Here is a 10,719-nt window from a genome sequence, read left to right as displayed (position 1 = left end):
TGTGAATGGTGGCTTGAGGGAGCATTAAATAATGCAATTTCTTCTCCATGAAGAGGAAATGGAATAACTTAATCCAAGAATGCCTGGCTACTCCTATTAGGTCTTTGCAAACTGTGGTAAAGACTCCTGGGATGGCAACTGCAAGTTGATATGTAAGATACATTATATTTTTCAGCCCCTGCCAGATATGCTCAAAATCTCAGACATGTAAATATCTGTTTGCTCCAGGAAATCAACAAAAATTCCACTAACTCATTAATAATGACTTCTTTGTGCCCCACAATGACCTCCTTTTTCCCAGTACGTATTAACAATTGCATTCCTACAAGCAAACCAAAAGATAGCTTATTAGTTCACTATTCATTTAATTATTAGAGATGGGAAACATGTGGTCCAGCTCAACAAACTTAAAAACAATCTCTAAACAAGCACATTTTTAAGCGGTGATGATTTGTCATTAATATTCCCAGGCATCTAATGAATGGCTATATGCATATGGTCAAAATATATCATGGCTAATCCATCACCCTGAGGTCACTGTTGCTTAAAGTCAGTGATTAGTCCTTGGGGGTTTTATACACCAGTCCCTATAAGAATGATCTCAGTTTTAATCACCAATGGAATAAAAGAAAAGAAAAAAAGAAAGTGAGCTTTTTTAAATGTCATTTCAGTGGAAGATTAAGGAAGTGGTTTGGCTTCTTTCCCTAACCCTGAAAAATTGCATGACACACAGTAAATGCTCAACGAATGTTATTCTTGTTGACAAAAGAAGCGTGAGGACAATCATCTTAGTGTTCTCAGGACAGACCATGTCATTGAAACACTCTTGCCCACAAGCATTGGTTGGAATCGCAGTCATTTATTCAGCAACTATTTATGCCAGCATTGTGCAAGGTGTTGGACATGGTACACTTAACCAGACATGGTGCTGCCCTCAAGGTGCATATAACAATTAGAGAAACAAGTAAGGAGACAGGCACTGACAATAGAGTGTGGTAAGATTTTTGGTGGAGGTATTCTGTTGGCTCTGGGAGCACCTGAAAATCAGAAAAGGCTTTAATTAGGGATTAAAGAGGCAAGAGACCAGAGAGGCGCACAAAGAACACAAGATGAAGGTCCTTGAAGGTCATGTGGAGAAATCTGGACTCTGTCCTAAGGATAATGAGGCACCATCAAAGTGGTGTAAAGTAAGGAAAGGAGGTTGCATGTGCCCTGATATGAATGTGTAGGAAGAGCTCTGGCTGCAATATGAAGAATGGAAGAAAGAGGGCAAAAATGGAGTCAGCGAGACTAGTTAGGAGGCTGCTGCATTAACCAGGTGAGAGATACCATAACTCAAATTAACATAGAGACATAGGGAATAGAAAGAAAGAAATGGATTTTAAATATTCAAGATGTAAAATCGATGGGTCTTGGTGATGGATGGTTGTGGGGAATGTGGCAGAAGGAGGAGCCAAGGGTGATGGACGTCAGGATTCTGACCGGGCCAACTCCAGCATGACGTTGCTGTTCACTGAGAAAGGGAGCACAGAGGGGGAACGGGCTAAGGGATGGAGACGATGAGTTCAGTTTAGGAAGTTCCCAGTTTAAAATGCTGGTAGGATATCCATGTGGAGATGACAAGTACAACATTGAATTTTCTATGGATTCTACAGTGAACAGATAAACAGAAATGGAACACACAAAGGATTCTAAGAAACTGGTGGAAAAGATGAATATCACTAAAACCAAGGGAAGACAGTTTCAAGGAGATAGTGGTCACTAGTATCAGATGCTGCTTAAAACTCCAATCAGATAATGCTGGGGAAGCAGTCTTAAAATTTAGCAACAGGGTTATTAGTGATCTTGGCAGGAATGGTAGCAGAGGAATGTCGGGACGGAGGCCAGATTTCAAGGAGAATTTCAGAGTGGAGGGTAAGGAAGTGAGTGGTGATGGTGAGTATAGGCACCTGTTTCAATACACTTGACTGAAGACAAAAGGAACTGATAAGGAAGTAGGTGGATATTTTAAAATGTAGGTTTCATTATTATTCCAGTAATATGGGACCAACAGATCAGGAGACGACTGCCATGGAAAGGATAGTTTGTTACTCACTGTCTTCAAGAGGAGGGGGACCAGGCCACGCAGGGTCCCACAGGGAAGCACCAGGAGGAAGAAAGAGAGGGGGAAACACGGGCAGGAGATTTGATTATGGTTTTCACAGGAAGGCAAGGCAAGGCAGGGTAAGTAGGTTTAGGACTGGCTAGTTGGAATAATTTTAGCAGACTCTGCAGCATAGGGACCACTTCTAGTCCTCTGGTATCTGGCCCTGGGGTGATTAGGGCAGGAGGATAGTGGGCCAAGTGTAAGAACCCTGTGAGAGCCCATAAAGGAGGTAGTTGGGGTGTGGGCTCCGGAATTGGTTAGTTTGCATAGGAAAAATACATTCTCCGGTGAGTTGTGTTATATCTCTGGGAATTAGCTAACCCTGTGGGAGTGCAGGGGGGAACAGGGAAGGCCTTCCCTGGCCAGCAAGGCTTCAAGTGCCAGAGCATCAAGAATACAGAAGTATGAAAATATTGTTAATACACTGGAAAAGAATGTAGAAGCTGGGGAGAATGTTATTTTTAGGATAGGAGATACTTGGACTTGTTTAAATGCTGATGAAATGAATTGGTAGCAAGTGAGGCAGCAGGAGAGAGAAGGGACGTGCCATGGAGCAGAGTCTATCAGACTGTAAGAGAAATATAGAGCCTTACAACTGACCTTGGCAATGAGCAATCACTTCAACTATGATGGAAGGAAAGGAGGAAAAGATAGGCAGGTAAGTGTGTGGCAAGAATTTGAGGGAGTTTCTCTCTGGTGGCTTTTATTTTCTCTTATAAAGTAGAAGAAAGATTCCCCAACAGAAGACTGATTTAAAATATATATATACATGGAGAGAGAGAGAGATGCCAAGCTTACAGTCAAAAATTTTCTCTGAGAGTGGTTTCACTTGTAAGTAAAAATGAACACAGAACAAAACTTTTCATTAAATGGTTCTCTTTTCTTCCTTTAACAGTTGGGTCTTAACTCCCAGCCTCCAGCTGTAGGCCCAGGAGATGCCTTAGCCAAGCTCCAGTGAGCAGAGTGGGGACCAGCCCAGCTATTGACAACTCCTGGGCACCGCCTCCTTCATAGGTATGATTGCTGTGTGCCCAGTGAGCCTTCAATCACTGGAACATTGGGGAAGGACAGAGAAGGGAGGGTTTTCTGAAGCCCAAGAAGAACTGGTGCCCCAGGAAATGATTACTGAAGAAGTGGGGGCTGACCTCAGAGAAGCAAAGACTAAAGAGAAGGAAAAAAAACCCCTAGAGGTCCAGAAAGGGCCAGTGCAATTCACTTAGACAACCAGATCAACTTCCTGACCCTCACACAGCAGGTTATCGGGAACTTGAAGATGCTAACGCCCATCTCTCTCCCTCCCTCTCCCCCCAGCCCCCTGTTTGTTTAACAAATCTTTAGACCATTTTCTGTATTCATTGGCTTCATATAAAGCATTAATCTGCTTTAAAGCCCAAGTGATGACTTCCTGTTACTTAGTTGGCTTCATAATATACTCCCAGAAAGCTGAAGCTGTTTCAGACTCCCAGACCTCACTTCCCACTGCGGCTTCACACAGGAAGGGGAATTTCCACCCCACACAGCTGACACCAGAAGGCTGTAGGGCCCCCTCTGCACACACAGGTGATCCAGATCCATCCCCGATTGTGCATGAGGAGGGCCCTCACATAAAAGCAATTTTCAAGGTTCCAGCTTTCCTTGCTGTTCTTCGGAATCTGCTTTCCAAATCAACCACATAACAAAGTGGAGGGCAAGTTATTTGCCAAAAAAGCCAGGCCTCCCACTGGATCTTGAGGAGGGAGCACAGAAGTTTCTCCCTCTCCTGCTCTCTGCCCCTACTCTGGGGATCGGGTTTCTGTGTACCACAAAGAGGGGAGTCCTTGAGAGGTTACCTGATCTCTCACCAACACCCTCTCCCGAACCCACTCTCTCCCTAAGCTGTTGCAAAAAAGGGAGGCTCAGACCTGCTTTAGTAAAACCACTAGAGAAAAAGATTTCATAAACTTCCGCAACGACTATTTCAAAACTTAATGTTCTGATTTTGCCAGAGGGTGGAGAGTGTGTGTGTGTGTGTGGCTGTGTGTGTGTGTTGGGGGGCGTGGGGCAGGGAAGGGAGCATCACAGCAGAAAGGGAAACCAGGAAACAGAATTATGAAGAGGAAGAGCCAGAAAACGAAAAGGTTTAACTGACCTCCAAATTGAGAATTTTGTGTAAAATTATAAAGTCCTCTCTTTCCTCCCCTTTGTTACCTATCAAGGATTTTACCACGTTCAGGAAGAATAAAATGGGACCTACTCCACCACTAGAAATGTAGTTGTTGGAGAGTTTTTTCCTCATTAAAAAAATAAACACAACTAGAAATACCATGAGCCAAAGTAAACAGCTAGATATTCATATCAGGCTGGCAGGAATTGTCCCTTTGGGGTTTCCAGCCCACACCCTCTGCTGCCATGACTCTCCTCCTCCATTTCTCTCTTCACCTAAAGAGGGATCAACACTTTCAGGAATCCTCTGTGTGCCTGAATTTTCATGCTCTCTGAGTGCCCATGGCCTAGGGCCTCCAATTGAAACACACAGCTGTTCCCAGCCTCCCACCGACTCCATTCTCTCCCTGCCCACGCCGCCCACCACCTCCCACCTCCACCCCGCCCTCTGAAATGGAAGATAGATCCTGCTCTTCCTGGGTGATTTGCTGTAGTGTCTCAGCCAAGAAAACTCTCTAATGGCTTTATGGCAGAGACTAAATCCCTCACATTTCTCCGTCAAATCAGTGGAAACGTCTTTCTCTGTTGCCAGCGGGAGCAGCCAGTGTGAAAGATTTTCTGCCTGGAGACAGACCATCTGTCTGGGGCAAGAGAGTAGGGGTGGCACTGCTGGACCTTACATCACTTAGAAAACAGGTTCTTTTTCTGGGATGAATTTAAGAGGTTTATTGGCTTTGCGGAAGTTGGAGGATAGAGTTTAACTTCACTCCAAAATGGTGGCTGCCGGTTGCTACTACTAATAGTGAAGACGCGGAGTCCCAAGGTCAAAGGCTTTCTCCCCAGCATGTTTAATGGGAGCCAGGCTTCCAAGTGGTTGCTGGCAGCTGAAGGGAGCGCTGTGCAGGTCCCTGCTTCACTGGAAGGCTCACACCAGCTGACAGCAAGGACAGGAGAGGGACATCCAAGCAGAAGATGCGAGAGCACAGGTAAGTCTTGAGTCTTACTGCCCTAAGGATTTGTGCTTAGGTGATGAGAACAAAGAAGACAACGGGACTGGCAGGTCCTGGACGTGGAGACTCCTGCAGCGGTGGCTGTGATTCTTCCTTAGGTCAGCTCGCCTCGGAAGTCTGGGAAAGTTAAACAGCACCATGAAAGTGGGACTTCCAACAGAATTGGCTGGATTTCTTCAACAAGTCAATAAACATGGGAAAGAGGGGAAGGGACTGTTGAAAGTTAAAAGAAGTTCAGGGACATAACAATTGACTGTCTCCAATTGGTTGGTTAGGGACCTAACAACGTATAGTCCCTGAGTGGATTCTAGTTTGAATAAACGAGTTGTAAAAAAAATTCTGGGGACAATGGTGATATTTGGGAACTATTGTTTATTTTATTAGGTGTGATAATATGAATATGTGTGATAATGGTATCATAGTTCTGTCCGGAAATGTCCTGGGAATTCCCTGGCGGTCCAGTGGTTAGGACTCTGCACTTTCACTGCCGAGGACTTGGGTTCAATCCCTGGTTGGGGATCTAAGATCCCACAAGCCATGCAGCACAGCCAAAAAAATAAAGTCTTTATTTTTAGAAGTGTATACATGAGTATTTAGGGGTAAAATGTTATTAAATCTGAAATTTACTTTGAAATAGTTCAGCAAAAAAGAGCAGGTGAAGTAAATATGGCAGGGTGTAAGCAATTAGTAAAACTAGGTAAATCTGGCTAAATGAGTATTCACTATGTACCGTACCATTTTTCTGTTCATATGAAGACGTATGAAAGTGTAAAAATGTGAACGAGCTTAGGAAGATAAGAAGAGGAAAAACTCCCTATGCAGGTCAATTATTCCCCAAAACACTGTTTGCAGGGACTGTGGGTAAGGATGAATGAAACCCAGTGTTACGGTAACAGCTCAGGGTGAAAGGCAGACAAGTAGACAGACCAGACAGATCAATGTGTCAGGTGCCGTGGCAGCGAGGGAGGAGTGTGGTCTCAGGTGGGGTGGGAACTGGGAATTTGTATTTGAGGGGTCGGGAGCCTCCTAAAGGGAATGACACTTGGGCTGAGGCTTGATAAATAGGAAGGCTTATCGGGCAGAGAAGTTACAGGACTGGCCTTCCTGCTCTAGCAAGAAAGCACTTTCAGATTTGGGGAGGCAGGGATCGTGAGACTGGGTGGAAAGGGGGGTATGGGGAAGGGAATTGTCAGAGGACATGGCTTTTTAAGCCCATTCTGGCAATATGCCCCTGAGAAGGGGAAAGAAAGTTTAACTGAGGGTCTCGGGGTAGGGGGTCGAGAAAGCCATTTCTTAGAAAAGCCAGAGATGGGTCACAACAAGGCAAGACAGCTTTAAGGAGACATAGAAACTATCAGGCAGCCCCAAAGGTTGAGGCAAGGGCTGGTAGCCTTCCCCAGCAAATTTTCATCACCCATCCTGGTGTCCTGCTTTTCTGACCTAGAGGCCCTGTGCTCAAGCTCCAGAAGTCTGTTCTGCTTTCAGAGTGCTCCAAAGTAGACTTCTTTTAAATTTTTTTTTTTTTTTAATTTATTTATGGCTGTGTTGGGTCTTCGTTTCTGTGCGAGGGCTTTCTCTAGTTGCGGCAAGTGGGGGCCGCTCTTCATCGCGGTGCGCGGGCCTCTCATTATCGCGGCCTTTCTTGTTGCGGAGCACAGGCTCCAGACGCGCAGGCTCAGTAATTGTGGCTCACGGGCCCAGTTGCTCCGCAGCATGTGGGATCTTCCCAGACCAGGGCTTGAACCCGTGTCCCCTGCATTGGCAGGCAGATTCTCAACCACTGCGCCACCAGGGAAGCCCCAAAGTAGACTTCTACCCCTACCTTGGGTTCCAGGGGACAAATATTCTCAAATAACACTTAATCCTCCTTAAATTTAACTAATCCACTCATTATGGTACCCTGACCTAACAGGAGGCAGACAAGAGCAGTAAGTAACTGGGGGCACCCCAAAATCAGCAGGTTAAATATGTCCCTGAAGGCCTGAGCAGTGGTCCCCACAGCCCAGCAAAGTGGCCCAAAGTGGCTGATGATCCAGCATCCAATTGCTTCCAAAGGAATAGAAGGGTCTGGAGAGCAGCTACTGTGCTTGGTAAAGGAAAGAGGCCAGAAATTATTCAGAAGACCTTTTTTTCTAATAGACTTAGGGCTGTTGGAATATTAGTACAGAGTGAGAGGTTTGGGAGGAAACTTGGAGAATGTCTAACCTGATGTTCCACCCAGCAGGGATACCTTTTACTTCGAAGTTTAGGCTAAGTTGACCTACCAGAGTGTGTTGCTGTCAGTTTCTAAAGCAAAGGCCTCACCTGTGATTAGGGTTAATTTGCAAGTTGAGGCCATGTCACTGGAAAGAGAAAAGGCAAACCAATACAAAACAAAAACAACCTCATTTCACACACAGATCTTTTTTCACTGTGGAAGGTAGTTTTCAAATTTATTTGCCCACTACTAGCATGTGAACTAATGGGATCTGAAGTTTTTCTGGCTAGGGACCAACTTTGTCCTTAGATACAAGGTATGGTGTTGTAGCATCTTAAACTGCAGTTAGATTCCAAAAGTAGAAAATGTGTAAGCTCAGATTAAAACTCTTTAATTTCCCTAAAAGTAGGGTATATTGTTGGATTATCTTCTAACATTTGAACCCAGTTCAGTGTCCTCAGTTGAACACCAGATAAAATAGTCAACTTGTAGAGGCTGTGTTGTATTTAAAAACAAAAAATAAACAACAAAACCCAGCAAGACACAGTAGAAGCAATAGAACCACATTCAGAAAAAACGTACATCACACTCTGAGAAGCCCTTGGAATGGAGACCCATCCAGGGAAGGCAGGCCGCAGCCCCCTGGTGCATATGGCCTCTCTAAATCACTGCCCTCTCTAAGTTGACTTTTTCCTCTCACTTTTTCTAGTGCGCAGTGATATGATTTTTCAGAAGTTAAATATGCTGATGATGTAATTCCAGAGAGAAGTTCAAAGAGTTCAATTTTCATTAGTCCATCTTCTTGTTATATTTTGTAAGATCTCATTAGGATTTCTACAACTGCTCACATGGAGCTAAAATTTTTCTTTATAATAAAAAAAGTTACCATTCATCAGGCACTTGCTAAGCATTATGACCAAGCATTAAAAATATCTCCAAAGAAGATATACAGATGGCCTACAGACACATGAAAGAATGCTCAACATCATTAATCATTAGAGAAATGCAAATCAAAACTACAATGAGATATCATCTCACACCGGTCAGAATGGCCATCATCAAAAAATCTAGAAACAATAAATGCTGGAGAGGGTGTGGAGGAAAGGGAACTCTCTTGCACTGTTGGTGGGAATGTAAATTGATACAGCCACTATGGAGAACAGTATGGAGGTTCCTTAAAAAACTACAAATAGAACTACCATACGATCCAGCAATCCCACTACTGGGCATATACCCTGAGAAAACCATAGTTCAAAAAGAGTCATGTACCAAAATGTTCATTGCAGCTCTATTTACAATAGCCAGGACATGGAAGCAACCTAAATGTCCATCGACAGATGAATGGATAAAGAAGATGTGGCACATATATACAATGGAATATTACTCAGCCATAAAAAGAAATGAAATGGAGGTATTTGTAATGAGGTGGATGGAATTAGAGTCTGTCATACAGAGTGAAGTAAGTCAGAAAGAGAAAAACAAATACAGTATGCTAACACATATATACGGAATCTAAGGGAAAAAAAAAAAAAAAAAAAAAAGGCCATGAAGAACCTAGCGGCAAGACGGGAATAAAGACACAGACCTACTAGAGAATGGACTTGAGGATATGGGGAGGGGGTGGGGTGAGATGTGACAGGGTGAGAGAGTGTCATGGACATATATACACTACCAAATGTAAAATAGATAGCTAGTGGGAAGCAGCCGCATAGCACAGGGAGATCAGCTCGGTGCTTTGTGACCACCTAGAGGGGTGGGATGGGGACGGTGGGAGGGAGGGAGATGCAAGAGGGAAGAGATATGGGAACATATTGTATATGTATAACTGATTCACTTTGTTATAAAGCAGAAGCTAACACACCATTGTAAGGCAATTATACTTCAATAAAGATGTTTAAAAAAAAAAAAAAAATAGAGTCTTTGCTCTCCAGGAGTGGACAGCAAAGTTGAAAGAGAAGAATCAATAGAAGGCTGAATTGCCAGAGAATAATACAGGACGATTTGCTAGCTGATATCATCTTGGTTTGTGATGAGAAGTGTTGAGAGGCTTTCCTGAGCTGGGAGGCAAGGGCCTCAATCAGACCATCGTGACTGAATCTGACCTCTGCCACTTGTTAGCTGTGTGACTTTCTAAGTAAGTCTCAGTTTCACTTCTGTTAAATGAGGATAATAATAGCACATGCCTCATAGGGCTCTATGAGGATTAAATAAGATCGTGTAAGTGTCTAGCATACGGAAAGCATTCAGTAAATACTGCTATTATAATTATTATTATGAGCAGGGCCCTGAAGGATGGGTAGGATTTAGACAGGCAGGTGAAGGAAAGAGAGAGTAGAGTCCAGGCTTTGAGGCCCTCTGGAGTGAAGGCAACGGGAAGCAGTGATGAAACTGATGTGAGTTCTGATCCTGGTTCTCCTGTTTTCTTGTGATTTGGGGCGATTACACTGTGCTTCAGTTTCCTCATCTATTAATAATGATGATAATCGTAGTTACCACATAGGGTTGTAGTGAGGATTAAACGAAATAATATATTTTAAATGCTCAGCACAATAACTTGGAAGGCAAACAAAAGAGACTGGTGAGGCCGGTGGACTCTGGGGGAAAGATTAGGGAACAAGAATGGAAGGAAGACTTACCTCAGACTTACTTAGTCTATGCTCTTCAATTTCTTTTAAATTTTTTAGTGGGTGGAGATTACCAATTTTAAAAAAATGTAATCTCAAAAAACATATGCAAAAAGAGATCAGTACAGGGCTTCCCTGGTGGCACAGTGGTTAAGAGTCTGCCTGCCAATGCAAGGGACACGGGTTCGAGCCCTGGCCCAGGAAGATCCCACATGCCGCAGAGTAACTAAGCCCGTGCGCCACAACTACTGAGCCTGAGCTCTAGAGCCCACAAGCCACAACTACTGAGCCCACGTGCCACAACTACTGAAGTCTATACGCCTAGAGCCCGTGCTCCGCAACAAGAGAAGCCACGACAATGAGAAGCCTGCACACCACAACGAAGAATAGCCCCCGCTCACCACAACTAAAGAAAGCCCACGCACAGCAACGAAGACCCAACACAGCCAAAAATAAAAAAGTAAATAAATTAATTAATTAAAAAAAAAAAGAGAGATCAGTACAGAGCCTGGTACATAGTAAATACAAAAAAAAAGGGAACCATTATTATTATTGCTACAATAATTGTTATTATTGCTACATGTATTCCACATGGAATAA

At 43.8% G+C, this 10,719-nt stretch overlaps 1 long non-coding RNA gene across 1 annotated transcript in view; it reads left to right on the top strand.

The window, feature by feature from the left end:
* Positions 1-8,456: 8,456 nt before the first annotated feature.
* LOC309624477 overlaps positions 8,457-10,719 on the top strand; it is a 249,491-nt gene continuing 247,228 nt past the window's right edge. Inside the window, exon 1 of the long non-coding RNA XR_014241960.1 lies at positions 8,457-9,411. This is a non-coding gene — a long non-coding RNA (uncharacterized lncRNA). The remainder of the gene's footprint in view (positions 9,412-10,719) is intronic.

The sequence above is a fragment of the Balaenoptera borealis genome (genome assembly GCF_965194805.1).
Source record: "Balaenoptera borealis genome assembly, chromosome: 2".
NCBI lineage: Eukaryota > Metazoa > Chordata > Mammalia > Artiodactyla > Balaenopteridae > Balaenoptera > Balaenoptera borealis.
This window is presented reverse-complemented; position numbering and strand designations above follow the sequence as displayed.